The sequence below is a fragment of the Xylocopa sonorina genome, chromosome 17, assembly GCF_050948175.1.
Source record: "Xylocopa sonorina isolate GNS202 chromosome 17, iyXylSono1_principal, whole genome shotgun sequence".
NCBI lineage: Eukaryota > Metazoa > Arthropoda > Insecta > Hymenoptera > Apidae > Xylocopa > Xylocopa sonorina.
In genome coordinates this window covers 2,960,993-2,982,603 of record NC_135209.1, presented here as the reverse complement: position 1 = coordinate 2,982,603, position 21,611 = coordinate 2,960,993, and the positions used below count along the sequence as shown (strand labels likewise).

The window sequence follows — 21,611 nt, the reverse complement described above, 5'->3', positions numbered from 1 at the left end:
CCAAATTAATTTAAACCGAACGCGCGAACTCTCTGGTCCCCTTTCCCTCTCTTTCTCTCTCTCTCTTTCTCTCCCTCTCGTTCGCCATCGAACGAAACTCTGTCGAGATCACGGCGATCGACCGATACCGATAATGGTTGCCATTTGTTACTCTTCTTCGTCTTTTTAATTATATACGCGCGACATCGGAATTGCCAATGATTAAAACGAACTCGTGACTCGCTAAAGAGACGAGTTAACGTTTAAATTTGGAACGACTGGGAGGTTTCAAGGATCATCGTATTCCAGAAAACAATTTCTAACTTTTACCATTTATCTTTCCCTTGTCTGTTTTACTTATTCTCGTGATTGGTTCACGCTGCGTATAAAAGAGTGACGAAGAACATGAAATGGCAACGCGATTGTTCGTAGAGGATGAAAATACTCCGCGTGACGCTCGACTCGTACCATTGTTACCCTCTTTTATGTATATATTCGATCCTGAGGATCTATTTTCGCAGTCAGCTGGTCCAAGGATCCCCGAAGCCGAAGAAATCCTGAACAAGAGCAAAATCCTACCAATGAAAGCCATTTTCAGCTGGCGAATCGGTCCTGGCCGACCTAACGTTCCTCTCCCCTGGATATGGAAACAAATAATCGACGGAAGAGGATCCGAACGGTGGTGGCTCGCTCGCGTGGAAAGCGGTCCTCGAAGATCCACGAGCTTCCGAGGGCCAGCGACAGAAGAACAGAGCAACAGAGACAGGACGCACGTCGATAGAGAAGGAGCGAGGGAGAGGAGGCGAGAAGAATAGGGGTTGGCTGGGACAGAGACAGACAGAGGGTGGCTGGGAAGAGAGATCATATCGATGCCATATTAGAGGAAGTTATAAATCGCTGCGAATCTAAAATTGATCTTTTCTGCAGCGGTTCGTGGCCAGGGGGCGCCCCCCTCTCGGTGTCTACGTCTCCGCGCGCATAGACACACGTAGACGCCCTGAAAGATGCCCTCGCGCGAGCGCCAGCGCGAGCAAAGAGCGAGGAACCACCGCGCGGGCGTTCGACGCGCGGATGTCGCAGGGGTAGTCACCTATCGAGAGGAACCTCCGCGAGATATATCGATCGCGACGCGTCTGCGAGTTCGAGATAAGCTAGATCCGCATAGCTTCGGCTGTCGAGCGCCACCCCTACGGTTACCAGTGCCACCCCGTCGAGCGCGCCCTCTTGCCTCTCCGCCAACCACCCCTGTTCGCGCGCTCCACTCTGGAGACGACTGCTGGGGGTGAGAATTTTACTCTTCTGGTGATGAGAATTGGAAGATGGATTGATTTAGAAGGATATCGAGATCCGTAGTCTTTACGCGATAATTAATATACGACTTCAGAAAGGGAATTAATATTTGCACCCCATGGATCTGACTCTGATGACATTCTCTATCATGAGACTTAGTTTTTAGTTGCTAATTAAGTGGTTTCTTCTTGCTGTTTTCCGAAACTTGTTACATTCTTCTCATAGAAGCTTGACTTTGCAATGAAATTAATTCTGGATTCATCACGATCGATCACGATCCTACATCGCGAGTCAACAGTCAACGCAAATTAAGATCGCAGGAATAAACAATTAACCAACAACACGTAACAAGATTCACGTGTCCCAAAGATTCGTCCATGGTGTCCACCCTAATATCCAGCTGGTCCCAGAAATCTCGATTCCGCGATACGAACGGGCATTCGTCCTAAGGAGCGTTGGGTCCCCTAAAATCGACGCCCTCGAAAGAAACCGGAAGCCCCACCGGTGCTCAGGCTTTCAGACGTCGTTTCTCGCGATTCCTGCTGCCCTCCGCGATATCTCGAAAGCCCGCAGCGGCCGTAACTCGCTTAGTCGCGTATCGCGGCCTAATTGGAGATCGACTTATACAGGCATGCGGCTCGCTCGATCTTACCGCAGCGTACGTTTTCGCGTAGCCACTCGCAGCAGCCTCTCGCAGAGCGCGCGCGTACTTCCCGAGACAGAGGCATTAGCATAAGGGTGGCTGATTTATAATTATAGCAGGCGAAGTTCGGGATACCGGGCACGCAACTATCGTCCAGAGCCACGAGGTGGATCGGTTCGCGCCGCGGCGTCGGCTGATTAACATATCTACGGCCGGACACCGAGCCTGGGATAACGTTCAACACGTTCCACGGCCACGACTTTATTCCGTGCAAACGCGAGGGGCATGTGCGAAGCGAGCGTGGGTGTGCACGCGCGCGCGGACCCTTTAATCCGTGCTCTTTCGTCGTCCCGAACGGATCCTGCCCGCGTCCGGTTCGCGCGAGCCTCACGTGACTCTCCTGGTAACTGGATCGCGAGCGAACGATCGCCGTTGGTAATCAGAGACGTTCGATCCGCGAGTTCCTCGAGAGGTGAGAACATCGGAGGAGACCATGGAGGAGATCCTCTCCTCCATGGTCCTCGCCATTGACCAACGCGAGCGACCCTTCGACGAATCGAACCTCGATGAGAGATCGCACTCTCCGCGTCAGATCGCTATCAGAACGCTATCATCAGCTGCAGTCGAGTGTCACTAGTTGTTATTGAATTTTAGAAGACTGAGATGGGGGTTGTTTTGAGGTTCTACTTCGGAGGGTTGTTGAATTGCGCTCAGAACATGGAAGAGACGTCTAATGGGGGTTGAATCACTCGTTTCGCGCTGGAAGAGAAAATCCTAATTGAAATTAATCTTCCTCTGATCCTTTATCATCGTTACACATCTGCAATCCTACATTTCTACTCCATCAAAGGATGATCGAGTCTACTGAGAAGCAATCGCTAAAGTTCAACGTGAACTATCGAGAGTTTTTTGGTGTCCCAACCCCTGGCAATAGTTTCATTAATATTCGTTGCACCAATAATCGCGAGCGCGAGTGGCGTACATGTGTGCACCTCAGCCAGATACACCTTAACGCGCGTGTAGCCGTCGTATACGTAAACAATGAGCGAGGCTCCGCGTTATCAGCGACGCGCAGCGCCGCGTCCTCGACGGGGGCGTCGTCTTTATCTCGTGCACCGTGGCGTCTTGTTATCAGGCGGCCATTAGAATATCTAAATACCACCCCCGGCCCTACGCGCGTCCGAATCTCCCCAGTCGCGACGCCAAGAATGGTGCTGTTGGGCTTCGACTAAGTACCGATCGACGGGATTCTCTCAGGGAGAATTTCGATAATTCGACGCGCTTCCACTTTTATGGAGGGACTGCTCCAAGCACCCCCTTTCCGCGAGCCCATTTCGTCGAAGCAATTCAGTCTTTCAAGCGAGAAGAGGAGTCCATCCTCTATAATATTTTCTATTTTAGATGTACACGCGTTTTGGACCATCATATATTAGCGCAGACGAGGACACGCGTGTGCAAGGGTGAGGGTAGTTTCCGTGCGCCTTTAGCTTTCAATTTTAGTACAATCACAGTACGATATTTCCTCAGGTTTGCGCAAGAAATTAAAGAAATTCCAATTGCGCCATCGAAATTGAAAATTCAAGGCTGACAAGGATAGATGAGGGCATACGTATGCAAGGGTAAGGGTAGTTTTTGTGCGTCTTTAGTTTTCAAATTTAGTTCAATCCTAGTACGATCTCTCCTCAAGTTTGCGAGAGAAATTAAAAAATCCCAATTGCGCCATCGACTCGAAAATTCAAGGCTGACGAGAGGGGGTTGAAAAAGTGGAGCGTATCCGTTTAGTTCAATCGTGGTCTGTCAGTCGTAGTACGATCCTCAAGTTTGCGAAAGAAATTAAAGAAATTCCAATTGCGCCATCGAAATTGAAAATTCGAGGCTGACGAGAGGGGGTTGAAAAAGTGGAGCGTATCCGCGTCGGAGGATTGAAAACGGGACGCGGGATTGCGAAGACGGGCAGGGAAACGGGGACGAGAGGGGCGGGGTGGGTCTCGCAAAGGTAATCTCTGCGCTGTGTTGCTTTGGAAGGGTTAAGTTGTAGAACCACGGCTGGTCGCCGAAGATAAGGACAGCTCGGAATCACGGCTCGCAGAGCGGCAGAATCCGCACCGCTCCTCGGAGCGCCGTCACCGATTACCCCTGAGAATTGTCGCGACCTCGACGTCTCGCGTCGGTCAGCCACGAAAAATCGACGGGATAAAACCCGATGGGATTGTGCCGCGAGGCTACGCGATCAGTTATTTCGACTACGACGGAGGAAGGGCACGATCGATCTTCCAATTCCCTTCGAAACTCCTCCAAGTGACTCGAACGAGGACAGACTCGAGGAACGATTAATTTCGATTTTAATTCTCGACTCACGACGAGGTGATTTGGAATCTTGCCGTGTGGCGAACAGGATGGACATCAGACTTACCTGAAACAGAAAAAAAGATATATTAGAAACATAGTAACGCAAGATTAGACCACAGAAGTATTTCTATTGCAATTGAAAAAGGTGCCACCCAAAGATGCACCAAGGATCCATTCGAATAAATCGCGAAACCACCCCAAAATCGAACCCATAGACAACCACCCCTATGCTCACCCTGAACGCATCGAAATCAACCGGGTGTCCCGCTGCGAAGCAGCTCTGTAAACTACATAAATTGAATCGCCAAGACGCCTGGACCGCGACCTCGCCTCGACCGATAATCGACGCCCAGAGTCGATATTAGATTTGCTTTGAATCGCGAGTGGAAACCCACCCCTGCGCCGTCAGCCGGCTCCTCCTATCGGCTGGGCATAAATCAGCCTGGCGATCTTAATAAATGCGCGAGTCGAGCGAGGAGGTGGGCTCGTCTCAGCGTCTGCCAGACGAGGGTTGGAAGGTGTGCCGCGTAGCGGAGGGATGAAACGCGACGGTAACTGAGAGGGGTGAGAGTAGGGAGAGGTAGGACGGATCGTATGAAACGTCGGGGCGGTTGGTAGGCAGCTAATATCCTCCTGGCCGCTATCCTCTAGGCTCATCTCAATAAATTCAATATACTTGTGTAAATCGGAACCCCCGAACATCCCCCGTGTCGAACAGAGGAGCCTCTTTCTCGCCGCGGCCTGGCTGCGACGGAGATGAGCTACCACCTCCGCGAGGATTCCCTCTCTCGCGAGAATGCCCCCGATAATGTATCGATTATTGATTATCCGTAACGAGCCCGCTGCTTTTCAATATTCTTTATTTTCCGCCAGTGCGCCGTTCTGTTCGCGACGTCTGATTTCCAGCGGTGGAACTGATGCGTGGATATTGTGTGCACGTGGACTGAGATCTATCGATGTCTCTTTGATGTTGCTGGGAACGGATATGTCGCGAGGGTGTCTCTTTCTAGGGTAGCTAATAGGAACGTTAGTATAGAATCGTCGAGAGAAGCGTTGGATTCTTGGAATTCGCGGATACAAGTATTCGAAGTGATTTTTTCGCGATCACGACGAGAGTTTCGTCACATGCGTGGATATTGTGTGCACGTGGACTGAGATCTATCGATGTCTCTTTGATGTTGCTGGGAACGGATATGTCGCGGGGGTGTCTCTTTCTAGGGTAGTTAATAGGAACGTTAGTATAGAATCGTTGAGAGAAGCGTTGGATTCTTAGAATTCGCGGATACAAGTATTAGAAGTGATTTTTTCGCGATCACGACGAGAGTTTCGTCACATCCTCCAATATCTATCCGAAAGCTGATTCGAGTAGAGGAGATCCAGGCCAGCAGGCAACGAGCTTTTCATCGAGTCGTTAGTTAACGGTTCCACGACTGGCGCTGCCAGAATTATCGACGACTTATCGGCCAGTAATGCCGCGCTCGCTCGTATTTAACCGTAGATATTAATCGATTATTGATACCAGACCCGGTGTCCCATAATTTCACGGATCTTACCCCGCTACCCGTGATTTCCTTCTCGAAATCTTTGCCAGCCGTTTGTAATTCACATCTCAGCCACGATTTTAATGAGCGGGTACCCTCCATAAAGGGTTATATTTCGCGCGTTATCGAGCGTTCTCGTTCTTCGTTCCTTTTTTTTTTCTTCTCCCAACCCCCTTGGGCTCTCCCAGTAGCCAACGAACGATAGAGAAATACGTCCCCGGGATTCGGGACGAGCTTTTCATCGAGCAGTTAGTTAGAGCCGACGCGACGATTGCGAGGCACGCCTGGAAGATAACCGCACGAGCCAACCCCCTGCCGAATCGACGACCGTAGACGACTTATCGGCCACTTTTGCACGCCACCCGTACGTTTCCCTTCCGTCACGGACGCTAATGCGACGCGATCGCGTTTAACTGCTTGCTACCGAACGATTTCGGACGATTACAGCTTCCGCGAATTGCCTCGTTAATTCCTTCTGATTACGTTCTAATCTTCGCTCTTTCTGCCCGGGGTTATTTATTGCCCGTCGCGACGATTACGATTAACGCGGCGGAGGCGAGCGACGCCTCGCCAGGCGGCCTGTGGAGAACGGAAATCGTCGGATAACGATTTTTTTCCTCTCCAACGATTTTCGAGACCACTCTCGACTTGCCGCGCGCCACGAAACCGCGATATCGACGGCCAGATTCGAATTTCATCGCGTAAAATGACTCCTCCCCCGATCGGAGGACATGTTTCTCCGTCGCCTGCTTGCTGGTAGCCTCGGCGAGGAACCCAGGCGAGATAAAAATAATAAATCATCCTGTGTACGAGAGGCGAGACGCACATGCATTGCCGAATCCGCTGGTATCGCGAGTCGATACGGAAATAGCTGCGCGAGCAGCAGGGCCAAGGAACGACGTTCCAGAGGGTGGAAGATGCTTCTTACTTTTGTTAACGCTCTCCACCTCGCTGCATCGACCAGATCTACGATTATTCGAAAGGAATTTGACTTACACTCGCGCTAATCCAATATTTCTCATATAAGTTTGCAACCCCTATTCACTCAGCCGAGATCGTACTATCGCGTATTGATAAAGAAATTTCCAGCATCGAGGGTCGACATCTGAACCTTGCAATCTTAGCAAAGAGAACCAGATCTACGATTATTCGAAAAGAATTTAACTTACACTCGCGCTAATCCAATATTTCTCATATGAATTTGCAACCCCTATTCACTCACTCAAGATCGCACTATCACATATTGATAAAGGAATGTTCAGCATCGAGAGTCAATATCTAAACCTTGCAATCTTAGCAAAGAGAACCAGATCTACGATTATTCGAAAAGAATTTGACTTACACTCGCGCTAATCCAATATTTCTCATATAAATTTGCAACCCCTATTCACTCACTCGAGATCACGCTATCACGTATTGATAAAGAAATGTCCAGCATCGAGGCTCGATATCTGAACCTTGCAATCTTAGTAAAGAGAAATTGCAAAAAAAATGGAATTTCTGGCTAATCATTTCGCTGGTTGACGATTAATCTCCGCCCCACTGGATCCAACCCCCGACGAAACGCGTCGAATAGCGACGGCAGGTTTACCAGGCGTTATTATACGCGTTGCAACGGGGCACGTAACCGCGACACACACGTAGACACGTTGAACGCACACTCAGCAGAGGCTGATGGAAGCGTGCGATCCGAAGGGGCCGCGCGCGGTGCAAGCCAGCGAAGAGCGCGCGGAGGGGTTGGGCGCTGGGTTACGGTATCTCGAACAGCGCGCGCCGATTAATAACGAGCAGTCGTTACGAGAGATAAGGAAGTGCTGCGTCTCTCCCTCTCTTATTTCTCTCGTTTCGCGCCGGGCCAGAGAAAGAACCGGGTCGCGGTTAGACGCGCGTGTTGGTGAAACGTGCCCGCGACGCGCGCCCCAGTGTGCGTGTAAACGCGAGATCGCTGATAAGGTGGCGTAAATTTTTGGGATCGTTAAATGGGAAAATATCGAGGCTTCGTAACGGTCGTGTTCGTTTTACTTCGAGCGGCAATTTCGTTCTTAGATCGCGGCTAGATTCTTCGTCGACGCTCGTTACGGGGGCGCGAGTTTCGATTCGGGGTGAGTTTCGATCGTTCGACTCGAAAACCTAGCACCCCGCTATTTGCTTCCTCCTTTTTCTAAACCAATGACTTGGTATCGCATCATTCAATTTCAAGGATCATACGTTCAAGATCATCAAAATCAAAGGATGCTATTTAAGGGTAGCAACAATTATCCTGTCTTATTTAATCCAGCATCTTCAACTGCTATCATTTTACAGCTAAGAATCTTGTATCAACGTCAGTTATAGATAAATCCTGAGAAATCGCGATTATCCCAATGAAACCCTTGCAACCCCCATGCGAGAGGGATGAGAGATCCCAAGAATTTAATTCCCTTTATAATTTCAAGCAACGAATCCGCGCGTTAACCAGTTAACTGCGTTCGACGTGTATACTCGTCGGACCAAATCTCCACTGCGGTGCGTTTCACGTGTGAAATCTCAATAAAATGTAACAAGAATATTATTTGGTGCTATGTTCCCTTTATATACATAGCTTGAAATTTCCTAAACTATTTTCCTATTTTTCTTGTTTATTCTTGCTATCTTCAATTTCTCTTATTCATGTATTTGATTATTTTTGGACAATTCTCAAGCTTTTAGTAAGAATAACGTATTCGAAAACGAATTGTTAGTTTCTTTGACGAACAAAAATGTAATCCCTCATTTTTCGTAAAATGTATAATAGCACCATTTGCCCTGCGTTCGACGCGTACGCACGTCGTTGCCTGTTTTTAATTCCGCACCCTGTGCTGATCTTTTCAAACTAAATTCCACGGTTAACTGGTTAAATCCGAGGAATCGAGTTTCGTTGGATGGATCCGCAGATTCCTTCTCCCAGGATATATACACGAAACGGGGGTGGTAGAAGGGAGGCGGGTACAATGGCGAGATAGGGTTGCCGCGTCATTACCTCGACGACGAAGACGACGAAGACGACGCGCAGACAACCGACGCCGCGCACTTTGTCAACTTTGTATATCAATCAACCTGGCGGTAATGTTCCCGGGACATGCCGAACAGTCGATAAAGGACATCGATGCATGAAGCAGAGGAGCCGATGAGCCGAGGCTGCGAGATAAACCCGACGGAGTCCCGTGTGCATCGCTTCCATTCTCTTTTTCGATTTTGCGTGCGTGTATTTTTTTTTCTGCCCCTCCACCCACAGATTGATACGGCAACGATTCCGGTCCGTATAATGGGGAACCGATACGCTCGAAATTATTGGAGCAACGCTTAGGATGGATTGCAGAGGAGTCGATCGATGCAATCGGAAGTGGAGATGGATATGCACAGGTGGAATTTGAAAATAATTAGAGAATTTCAGGGACCACGTAATTCTGATTTTATTCCTTGTAATTGGATAACTGTTGGATTAAGTGTAAGAGATATGTAATTCAAAAGTATTTTACTGTACTTATAATATAACTAACTATTATATGATGCAATCGGAAGTGGAGACGGATATGTGTATATTCAGGTGGAATTTGAAAATAATTGTAGAATTTCAGGGACCACGTAATTCTAATTTCATACCTTGTAATTGGATAACTGTTGAACTAAGCTAAGAAATATCTAACTTAAAAGTAGTATAATATAACTAATTATTATATTTATAATCGTAGAGATAGTAAAAGGAGTTCTTTCTCAATTTCTCTTTTTCGTTTCGATCGGTAGAAACGAAACGGTAATTATCGAGGGTTGAACGATCACAGGAGGAATACGCAAACACCCGTTTATCCTGTGCAGAGATAAATCTCCGTGATATTTGAAAACAATTGTAAAATTTCAACGACCATGTAATTCTAATTTCATTCCTTGTAATTGGATAATTGTTGGACTAAGCTAAGAAATATCTAACTCAAAAGTATTTTACTTATATCATATTTACCTATAACATAATTAATTATTATATTTATAATCGTAGAGATAGTAATAGCAGTTCTTTCTCAATTTCTCCTTCTGGTTTCAATCGGTAGAAACGAAACGGTAATTATCGAGGGTTGAACGATCGCAGGAGGAATACGCAAACACTCGTTTACCCTGTGCAGAGATAAATCTCCGTGAAATTTGAAAACAATTGTAAAATTTCAACGACCATGTAATTCTAATTTCATTCCTTGTAATTGGATAACTGTTGAACTAAGCTAAGAAATATCTAACTTAAAAGTAGTATAATATAACTAATTATTATATTTATAATCGTAGAGATAGTAATAGCAGTTCTTTCTCAATTTCTCCTTCTGGTTTCAATCGGTAGAAACGAAACGGTAATTATCGAGGGTTGAACGATCGCAGGAGGAATACGCAAACACCCGTTTACCCAGTGCAGAGATAAATCTCCGTCAAACTATTCCGGCAGCCCCGTGCCTTCAACTCCCCGGGAACTTGTTTCGAAAACTCGTTCGGAAATCATCGCCTGACGCTGGCCAATCCCGCAAAAACCGGGCAATCATCGAACGAGGATAAAACTCGTGCTCGCGAAACATCCGTAAAACCACCTACGGTACCCCTAAGCACGAAACGGCGTCGAGCTCCTGCTGACGATACCCCGCCCCGCAAAAACCGAGCAATTATCGGGCACGACCGATAAGACAGCCATCTCTAGCCACCCTCGTTCCACAGCGACCATAAATAAACGGAAATCCTGCGGTTCGAATCGTTTTAAAATTACTACGGCCATGTACATCGATGGTGTAACGCGCTATTAACAGAAGACGTCGCGACTAGTTAATCGTTGGTAGATATTCACCATGTATATTCTGATTAATACTGTTGAGATATTCTCTATTGAAAAAGAGAAGTTAAGAGATTACAACTTAACTGAACCAAGAGAAGCTCTCTACTCTTCAACCTTGCAAACGTATAGACTTAGATTTTGAAAATCTATCTCTATTGAAAAAGAGAAAAGTTAAGGGACCACAACTTAACTGAACCAAGAGAAGCTCTCAACTCTTCAACCTTGCAAACGTATAGACTTAGATTTTGAAAATCTATCTCTATTGAAAAAGAGAAAAGTTAAGGGACCACAACTTAACTGAACCAAGAGAAGCTCTCTGCTCTTCAACCTTGCAAACATATAAACTTTTCTGTTCTTGGCGTCCACAGTGGTTCACCCAATCCAACGATACTAACGACAGAAAGTTCCCTCGACTTAATAGTACCAGTTATCTGGAAGACGTAGAATTTTTATCCGCAAAGCTCGATTGCTTGAACGAATACCAGAGAGAATCGATCGCAATTCTCGTTATCCTCCGTTTGTAACGTGTAACCGTCCGCAGAGTCGCCCCGTAAATGTTCGATCGGCACCCGTTACCGAACACCCCGTATATATCGCGAGGCGTCGGATGAAGATAACGAATCCGCGATGCGCGGAGAGATCGATCGGGTGCCGGTCGTTCGAGCTGCACCCCCGAAACTTTCCTTCAGGATGACTGGCGAGCGAGCCAGCCGGTTAACCGTTCGTGCTAGCAGCGGGGAGGGGTGGTTTGGCGCCGCTCGGAGGAGAGCTTATCGCGAAGCGCACGCGGTCGCCACCGCCAGTCACCACGGGCCGCGGAATTCTGAGGAATCCGAGGGGGGTGGAGAGGTAACAGACGGCAAGGTTGAAGGAAAACGACCGATAGGGTGTTATTATATCGCCGTTTGGCAGACGCGCGGATTTTCTGATCGCGATGAGCTTCTTTTCGACGATGGGAAACGCGAGAGGCGTTCTGTGGAGTTCGAGGAGGGCGATGAAGGTTGGATGATGGGTTGATGGCCTATTTCGATGATCGATGGTTTATTTCGATAATCGATTTAAAGGAAAACGACTGATAGGGTGTTAATATGTCGCTGTTTGGCAGACGCGCGGATTTTCTGATCGCGATGAGCTTCTTTTCGACGATGGGAAACGCGAACGGCGTTCTGTGGAGTTCGAGGAGGGCGATGAAGGTTGGACGATAATGGGTCGATGGCTTATTTCGATGATCGATGGTTTATTTCGATAATCAATTTAAAGGAAAACGACTGATAGGGTGTTAATATGTCGCTGTTTGGCAGACGCGTGGATTTTCTGATCGCGATGAGCTTCTTTTCGACGATGGGAAACGCGAGAGGCGTTCTGTGGTCGAGTTCGAGGAAGGTGATGAAGGTTGGACGATAATGGGTCGATGACCTATTTCGATGATCGATGGTTTATTTCGATAATCGATTTAAAGGAAAACGACTGATATGGTGTTGTTACATCGCTGTTTGGCAGACGCGCGGATTTTCTGATCGCGATGAGTTTCTTTTCGACGCTAGGAAACGCGAGAGGCGTTCTGTGGTCGACTTCGAGTTCGAGGAGGGCGATGAAGGTTCGACGATAATGGGTCGATGGTTTATTTCGATGATTGATTAAAAGGAAAACTGGACTGATAGGGTGTTAATATGTCGCTGTTTGGCAGACGCGCGGATTTTCTGATCGCGATGAGCTTCTTTTCGACGGTGGGAAACGACGGTTACGACGGGGTACGACGATGGATACGACGGTTTACTTGCATGATCGAAGCTTTCTAAATGATCTATTTCGATGAGTAACGGAGTATCGAATTTTTCGACGAACTCTGTAGTATAGTTGAAAATTGTACAACTGGTAATTACTTTGGTTTGTAAGGAAGAACCGATACGCATCTACACTTCCTCAATTCCATTTGGAAAGTGGGAAATAATATGAATATTCCAAATCTAATAAACGACATTAAAACCTTCCTCGCTGCATTAATCGAGTAATAACAATAGATAGCGTGAGTAAACGTGCGTGTTTCGATTTTTACAAAAAAGAATCCGCATCGATGAACCTTGGTGGACGATCTCGCACGGAAATCAGCACGAAATAGAAAGTACAGATGCATATATACATAAGTATAACAACTTTCAACTAACTGCTAGGTTACAAATCAATTAATCATCCCTGTGGATTCGTATTAACCCTCGACGATGTCTCTACTTTCAACGAACAAAAAACAACCCCCTATTTAACCACCCTGTGGTTGCACTCAGATAAGTCTCGATAACCCGTACGACTGCGGGGCGGGTAATTCAATTTGACGAGGCCTGGTCCCGGTTGTAAAACAGGAAACCGCGAGGATGGTCGCGTACAAAGGGAGATCTCCTCTTCCGCGGCTAACGACGTGTCGTAACGTCCGAGGGTCTTCGCTTGGCATCGCCTGCAGGCGGGCTCGCGTCGAGAAGGCTTTCCATAATGCACCGGGGCTCCGTGGCGGCGTGCAGCCCGTTTATCGGCTGCGAATCGATCCTCGAACGGTTCACAGTGGATTTTCAGGGCGTTTCGTGGTTGCCTCGCGAGGGTAGCGGTGTACACACCGGCGATCTCGAAGATCGGTTGGGCAGAGGAACGAGGAGGACTTTCGAAGGGGCGAGAGGGAGAGGGTGAGAGCCCCGGGGCGGAATCGAGATCGAGACGATGAGCACCAGGTGCATCGGGACCGGACCACGAAGACCCGTGCACCGACGATGCAACGTAGATATCGTTGGTATCCCCGCCTGCTTCTTCCTTCTCTCTCTCTCTCTCTCTCTCTCTCTCTCTCTCTCTCACTCTCACTCTATCTCTATCTCTGTCTCTTTTCATGGTTCTCTCCTGCATTTCTTCGCGCTGGATTAGTTGGCTCACTTTGAACGTTCCTTCCGTTGCGCTTCGAAGTCGATCTCGAACTTGGTAGATTGCACGATCGATCATTAAAAATTTGGAGCAAGCGATTTAATAAAGAGTCGATCGTCGACGATGAAAATTGAAGCGACGATGCTTCAGTGTGCTATAGAAATGGAAGAGGAAAGAAAAGAGAGGGGAAGAACGTTTCGTCTGCTAGTGGACTCATCAGTGCGGTTACTTAGCAGGCCCTGCCTTAGACGATGGGATATTAGGAACAAGTCAGAACTGATATATATTGGAATGGATAGGTCATTGTGTCGTAAGACCGCCACAAAAATCGTTGTCACGCGTAGGATACGATTCTGAAGAATTTAAAAATTCTCCAAATCCTCTAAAATTCTCATCATGATTTTAACGAACCGCCAGGAGAGAGACTCGTCAGAATGAATAGATCATTATGTACTATGTGGAAACTGTAAGTGCTGCTGTCCTTATAGTGGCTAGTGTCGTAGATCACCACAAAAATCGCTGTCAGGCGTAGGATACGATTCTGAAGAATTGAAAAATTCTCCAAATCCTCTAAAATTCTCACGAAATTTTAACGAACCGCCAGCAGAGAGACTCACCAGAATGAATAGATCATTATGTACTATGTGGAAACTGCAAGTGCTGCTGTCCTTATAGTGGCGAGTGTCGTAGATCACCACAAAAATCGTTGTCACGCGTAGGATACGATTCTGAAGAATTCTAAAATTCTCCAAATCCTTCGAAAATTCTCGCGAGATTTTAACGAACCGCCAGCAGAGAGACTCGCCAGAATGAATAGATCATTATGTACTCTGTGGAAACTGTAAGTGGTGCAGTCCTTCTAGTGGCGAGTGTCGTAGACCACCACAAAAATCGTTGTCACGCGTAGGATACGATTCTGAATAATTCTAAAATTCTCCAAATCCTTCGAAAATTCTCGCGAAATTTTAACGAACCGCCAGCAGAGAGACTCGCCTGCAGTTACCGCCCTCGAGAGAAACGCGGGAACAGTCGGAATCGTTACTGGAACGGTCGAAATCCGAAGGTAGCTCGATGTGTGTGTATGTGTGTGTGTGCGTGTATTCCAATTTACCGTCGCGATACGGGGCCCTCTGCGAAGGAGAAGAAGTGCACGCGGAACGATCGATAAATCGGTTTCCACGGCGCGTAGCCCCGATAGCCGAGCGCGCGGCCGCGATGGGAGCGGGGCCCTCCTCGCATGTGCGCCGCGCGGGCCCCGATTAACACGTTGTTTGTATAGGGGAATGTATAATAACAGGTTGCGCCGTTGGCATAGGTATCCATTTGTATCTGTAGGAGGGCATCTCGGGTTCTCATCCCGCGGAAGGATAAGAGCTGGACCGAGGAAGCGGCCGCAGTGCGACGGAGAGGGCGAGAGATCGAAACGAGACGGAACCGTTCTTACCGTGGATAGACGGTAAATGCAAGCGCGTTCGAGGTTGCTGAAGAATGCGCCAAGAAAGATCGAGGGGAGGGGTCGATGGAAAAATATTCAGAGCGGTTCGGGGTGCGTTGTTCCTCGCGAGACTCGCGAAGGGTGAACGTCGATTGGGGTGGACGGAGAAATTCTTGGGTAATGATTAGGGGATGAAATAAACGAAGTGATCATGAAAAATTAGTCGAGATAAGATTTTGGAAGCTCTGATGGTGTCGTAATACAATTATCGTAAGAATGACGTTTGTGGTTGCATTTGAAATGCATTGTACAAATGTGAAAATCAAGAACCAAAGAGTGAAATTAGTTTCTAGGATGGAATTTTGTAGACATTCGACTCGTTACAAAGTTTCATGTCCGTGGTTGCATTTTAAATGGATTGTACAAATGAAAAGTCAAGGACCAGAAAGTGAAATTAGTTTCTAGCATGGAATTTTGCAGACATTCGAATCGTCGAATAATCGATGATGGGATGGATGAATTTTTCTGACGCTGTTACAAAGTTTCGTGCGAGGCTGTTCGATATTATTTCACGGAGGATCGTTTCTGGCTAAATGGGCCGGATCACGCACACAGACTGAGCCGAGATCAAAATCGCTGGACAGGTTCACGCAGAAGGAGGCCTTATACGTCGGTCTTTATGATTTGTTTACTCGGATCGCCCTCGATGCGATGCAAACCCGCCCATCGTGGCAGGCCAGCACCAAGCTTCGAACTCTGACCCCCCGGCTAATTGTTGTTGGCTCTAGATCGCCGATAGTGGTTCACGAGATTCTGGCACAGCCAACGACAACCGTTCGATGTGTAACATTTTTCAATCGATGCTGTTAAAATACACGCTCCCTCTTCAGCTCGTAAATTAAACAATTTTTAGATCGAATCGAAGCCTGTCCACACAGTAGAAACGTTATCGAACCTCGCCACGAGATTTGAAAACTGCAAGCTCAAATTTGAAACAATATCTCTAAAAATTTGCGAAGTTACGTGCCGAATGAACCTTCGTAACTGTGCAAACTTTCCACCTGGCATCACAAAATCTCTAATTCCCAAGAACAGCACCACTGTAAAATCTCGAAGTTCCAATTTCGAGCCAAGTTTCTTCAAACACAAGCCCACAAGGAACGTCACTTTCTACGCTCATAAACTTTTACAACCCCCAAACTGTCGATTCGCCTTATCCGGCAATACGCGATCACAAAGTTTCAAAATCTCTAGCCCCAGCCGTAAAATCAGAGCTCTCAAACACGCTAGTCGTACAGCTCTAAAAAAAAAAGAGAAGAAAAAAGAGGATATCACTTTGCGTCACCATAAACCATCACTCGCCCCAAACACACCGTCTCTTCGCGAATCCCCGCGACACGCCCTTCGATCTGCTCTCGTCAGCGCGATCCCGCCTCGATCCGCATTTCGCCAAGATAGATCACGATCGCTCGCGAGAAAGAGAGAGAGAATCAGGGGAGGCTGTCGATCTACTAGAACCAAAGTGGAAGAGAGACGAGGAGAGAGAAAGAGAAAGCGTTGGAACGCGGAGAAAGGGCGAGGTCGAGGGTAAAAATGGATGGAAAAGAGATAGACAACCGCAGCAGAGGCCATGGATCCGCGCTATCGGCGACTCTGCCGTCCGAGAGAGAAACTTATCTAGCAAGCCGACCCTCTCCTCCGTCGCCACCCCATCTGGCCGTTTCCGATATTAAAAATATCAGCCGGTAGATAGTCGGTCGGCTATCGACGCTCGAGCACTCCAAGGAACTTCCATTAAAAATAGCTATCTCTATCTGAAGCCGGTACTACAACAACACCGTGGGCCCATGCCAGACGCGCTCTCTCGCTCGTCCCACCGTGTCCTCCTCCCTCTTTCGTCTTTCACCGTGTCAACCGTCTCCGTCTCGCTTCTTATCCCTCCCCTCTTCGACGCCCGCTGCCCTCGCTATCGTTCCAGAGCGGTGGTGGCTGCTTTCGCGGAGAAACGGACACGAGGAACGTGCACGAGCATAAAAACCGGGCTTTCTCAGGAGATACGGGATCTTATCGCGGGCAAATGTTTGGTGCCACCGTTATCAGCCCGGTTTATCGGGGCTCCTCTTCGACCTACCTCCTACGCCCCCGTCGACCGCCCCCCTTCTACCCTCGACTCGTTTCGGACCTAGTTTTAATTGCCGTTGCTCTGAAAGGTGGTACTCGCGAACGGGGTAGCCATCAGTTTCGATTTCGCCAAGAAAACGCTATTTTTGTAACAGTCGAGGCAGGAGTGATGGATCTTAGAAGCATCAGGGGGTTGATAAGTGATCTAGATGAGTAGTTGTACCATTGGAAGTGTAAACTTGGATCAAAAAACGTTACTATCGAGTTTCATCAATTTTTAGTAAGATTTATGAGTGAGAAAGGGGTGGAACGCTATTCACCCTTCCACCCCACTGAAAAACACTGAATACTCTACACGCGAGTACACATCAATTCTCATCAATTAATAATACAATCATCCTTTCGTCAAACCCATAAATCCGTGCGAAAGCTCGAACGACAGAGATCGCAGGCAAAAACAGACCCATCGAACGCGAACGTCGCTCTAACGGGGGTGGAAGCAAAAAAAAAAAAAAAAAAAAACCGGGCGTCGTCGACAAGATCAGCCGACGACGAACACTGGTTCGAGCTTGAACAAAGTTCACGCGGGCACCGGTGCGCCCGGACAGCGATTGATCGCTCATTATCCTCCCGTGGTACGAACATGGTTACACCCAGCGTCCCTCTCCGTCGCTCCTGCGGCATAATTAATTTCGTGGCGATCGGGACAAGGAGCGAGCGAGCGCCTACGTAGAAGCGAGGGGAGCAAGACAAGGTGGGCGCCGAGGGGCGCCCACCGCCAACAGGAGGATTTCATAAATAAAGATACAAACAGCCGGATCGCAAATAAACTCACAAAGTATTAGAAGAAGGAGAAGCCCGTGGCTGTCGAGATGCACGCCTATAATCTCGACGGGAGACGAGGAGGTGCGCGTACATACGTGCGTACATGGACGAAGGACGAGAGAAGCGGGTAAAGAGACTGGGGCGAGAGGCACGCCGGGTTAACCAGACCTGGGATCGATAGATCGATCCATCGATGGGTTCCGTCCATCGGTAACACGCCTCTGCCGATCGCCTCGTGGCTAGCGAGAGAGGCTCATGCGAGCTGATGAACGAAGAGGGCCGATGAATCGACGTCGAAACGATACGACGAGAGTGCAGGCTGACTGGTCGAGGGCAGAGAGAAAGAGAGAGAGAGGAAGAGAGAGGAAGAGGGGTGGGATCAGAGGCGAGGGAGAACCCTGAGGGGCCCCTCGTTGCACAATTATCTCATTTGCCGATCGGACCCTCCCACGTGTTAATTTGCTTGTTGGTTAACCCGGCGTCCCTCTTATCGTTTATTTCGTTCTTGCCTTTCGTGGAACCCTCCACGCCACCTCATCCTCCACTGCTCACGATCCTCTCTGTCCCGCTCGGCTCGCACGCCCGTTTTCTTTCCTCCTCGGCCTTCCCTTGTCCTCGAAATCGCGACACCGATCGCCTTGGCTCGCGTCCGTTCCTCGAGGATCGACCACCGCTCCGTTTCGCGCGTCCGATCGGCAACCGAACCGTTTTCGATCGTACGAGGAAACTTTTGCGAGGACAACACGGTTGAAAATCGCGTCCACTGGGTTTTGCGACGTGCGAGAGTCGACGAGAGAAACGAAGATGTTTCCAAAGGGGTGGAAATTAAGAGGGTTGATTTGCGCGTCTGAGATGAACGTTTGTCAGAAATTCTCTTACGATGAATGCGAGATTAAGAAGATTTCAAGGACAACACGATTGAAAATCGTGTCCACTGGGTTTTGCGACGCGCGAGAGTCGATGAGAGAAACGAAGATGTATCCAAAGGGGTGGAAATTAAGAGGGTTGATTTGCGCGTCTGAGATGAACGGTTATCAGAAATTCTCTTACGATGAATGCGTGGTTAAGAAGATTTAGTAATTATTTTCGAACTTCGTTTCGTTTAGATTTTGTTGTTTATGCGATCGAACGAGCACGATCAACTTGATTGACCTACCTCATTTACCATCGAAGAGATGGAATTTAGTTTATCGCGAGGCTGAAGATTAGAGATCGGTAACGATCGTCGACGATATCGATCGAGATAGGACAATGTACTCGGCGATTAGAAACGGTGAAGTTTCCCAAATAAACGGAGATCAAGGGACGGTCGTCGGAAGATGGGACAAAGTCCAGGCGCAGATAACCGATGATATATTCGCGATATCGATCAATGACCAGATCGATGAGATCTAGCACTTACCACTAATCATTGTCTAGACGATTTATCAAGCTTATCGTGACCCAACAATAACGATCGTTATTTCGAGATCGCACCACGATAAATGTGCCCGACGATCGCTGAAACGATGAAAGATTATCATTGACATCCGCGCGTAATCGCGTTCTGCATCCTCGCGGGACGCTCGAGTGCCCGTTTTCGATCACCTTGGATGTATTTTGAGAAGAAAAGCTGTTCGAAGGATGGACGATCGCTCAGCCAGCCGGTTGATATTATCTTGGATTTCTGGGACTTTCCTCAGCCGCGAGAGACGAGCAGAAACGCAAATGGATGCAGACTGAACGAATATTTGACCAGCCAGAAAAACTTTTCCTCCAATTTGTTTGTCTGATTAGCATAAACGTTCGAGACGAGGCAATAATCTTTAAAAAGTATCGAGGTGGCCAGAATTTGTTCGATGACACGCAACTCGATCGTTTAAACTGTAATCGCAATTAATTTGATTTAGTTTTTAATATCCATTGAACGAAATTAAATTCGCGAGTAAATGAAATTTTGCAAGCTACTCGCAAGGAACTACTCGAGAGAAACAAACTTTTAAACGTCTAATGAACATTACGTGGAAGTAATAATCGTTTTTTTCACATCTCTTCCTCCTCGAGGCCCCGAGACAACAGATTTATCAAATTTCCAGCACCTCCATCTTAAATACGAAATTACACGGTTCGCCGCGGTCGGAAGATGCAGCAGATTCATTCGGAACCGCAAACAAAGTAAACGGCACAAATTACCACATACGCGCATTCAATTAAAGTGTTCAACAAAATTGCAATTTACACTCCTCGTTTTTGTTTCCGATTTTATTGAATCGGCCACGGTGCACCCTGTAATTTCGTCTTAACCACTTTTCGCGATTCTATCTTCCCCGTACGACTCGTTGCGACTCGATTTTTGCCGTCGCTAATCGCATCACATACCTACTCGATGTAAAATTAGTACTCGATCCTCTATTTAGGGGGAATATTAATTGATTAAGTCGAGAAATCCTGCTAAGTTCCATTTCAAACGTACTCAGTCAATCCAAACGAAGAAACTACAAATCAAACCACGTTCATAGGGTATTTTCTAAATCCATCACGTATTTTTCTATCGACAACTTCTCGCAGAAACTTGCATCACGAGCGAATCCAGCGAACAACGCTGCAAGATCGCTTCGAAATCGAAGACGAGGGGTAGTAAACGAACGAGAAAAGCGTTGGTCGTCTAACGAACAGAAGGAAACGGTGACCAACAACGAATTTGAGGAACAAAAAGTGGAGGACGGAAAGCTGCGATGCATTTTTTCATCGACAACTTCTCGCAGAAACTTGCATCACGAGCGAATCCAGCGAACAACGCTGCAAGATCGCTTCGAAATCGAAGACGAGGGGTAGTAAACGAACGAGAAAAGCGTTGGTCGTCGAACGAACAGAAGGAAACGGTGGCCAATAAAGAATTAAGGGACCAAAAATTGTGGACAGAAAGCTGCGAGCGCGATGCATTTTTTCATCGACGACTTCTCGCAGAGACTTGCATCACGAGCGAATCCAACTAGCTACGCCACGCGATCGCTTCGAAATCGAACACGAGGGGTAGAAACGAACGAGAAAAGCGTTGGTCGTCGAACACGAGGGGTAGAAACGAAGGAGAAAAGCGTTGGTCGTCGAACGAACAGAAGCAAACGGTGGTCAACAGCGAATTGGGGGAACAAAAAGTGGCGGACAGAAAGCTGCGAGCGCGGACGGAAAGAGAGGCGTACTGGCGACGATACCGACGACACAGGGAGGAAGTGACGTCACGAGGCAAAGTAACGAGCCTCGCTTAGCCACGATAAGCCGGTAATCGCGCGATCTTAATGAACTCCTCCCATTAACGCTCCGAGGCCGCGACCGGCAACGTTCGACGAAACCCCTTCTTTTTCTCTCCCTCTCTCTCTCTCTCTCTCTCTCTCTCTCTCTCTCTGCACGCCTGCTGCGAGGAGATCACCCCCGCCGAATCGACTGCGCGGGAAATCGCGCAAAGATCGATCGGTACCGTCGAAACTGTATACAGGGTGTTCCTCTGTCATCGAAAGAAACCTCAACCCCGTCCGTTTCTAATTTTCTCAACTTCGTTTTACCCTTCATATGAAACTGATGCGATGCTAAGATAAAGTGATTAATTTTGCAAATTTTTTCTTGTTAAAATTGAACGATATTGATATTGAGAAATAAAAGTTGCATGGATTTAGATGGATTTGCAATTGTTCGTGAGAGAACTTTGTTGAGTTCGATGCGAAGGTG

General features: G+C 47.7%; 1 protein-coding gene across 4 annotated transcripts in view; it reads right to left on the bottom strand.

The window, feature by feature from the left end:
* Ush (Zinc finger protein ush) overlaps nucleotides 1-21,611 on the bottom strand; it is a 179,183-nt gene that overhangs the window by 37,137 nt on the left and 120,435 nt on the right. The window lies entirely within an intron of this gene.